We start from the raw sequence: 622 nt of genomic DNA, 5'->3' as shown, positions 1-622 counted from the left end.
TCCCCCTTTTACGAATACGACAATAAAAAGAGAAAGCAGAAACACAATACTTAAAAATAAATAAAAATTATACCCTTCCAACCTAATAAATACGGTAGCATTTCCATACATCGAGTATGACCAAAAGAAAGATGATAAAGTTGACAATTAGAATAATACCTAGTAGCATCAATATTCATGTGGTCGAATGAGCCATTAAAAGTAACCTGAAACAGATATTATTGCCTCCCCCTTTTACGAATACGACAATAAAAAGAGAAAGCAGAAACACAATACTTAAAAATAAATAAAAATTATACCCTTCCAACCTAATAAATACGGTAGCATTTCCATACATCGAGTATGACCAAAAGAAAGATGATAAAGTTGACAATTAGAATAATACCTAGTAGCATCAATATTCATGTGGTCGAATGAGCCATTAAAAGTAACCTGAAACAGATATTATTGCACAACCAAAGAAATTCTTATAAACAAGAACACCTTGATTAAACTGGCAATATAGTGAAGTTAACATTACAAGACTTTCATAGGTGCATAGAAATCAAAGAGAAAAGTTAAGCGCCATAACTCTTTTGAAGAAATACTTTCAATTGTCCATATGATTAAAAAAAATGTTTTT

Source organism: Olea europaea, unplaced genomic scaffold (assembly GCF_002742605.1).
Source record: "Olea europaea var. sylvestris unplaced genomic scaffold, O_europaea_v1 scaffold5249, whole genome shotgun sequence".
Taxonomy (NCBI): domain Eukaryota; kingdom Viridiplantae; phylum Streptophyta; class Magnoliopsida; order Lamiales; family Oleaceae; genus Olea; species Olea europaea.
The sequence above is the reverse complement of the archived record's forward strand: the minus strand, read 5'-3'. Positions refer to the sequence as shown.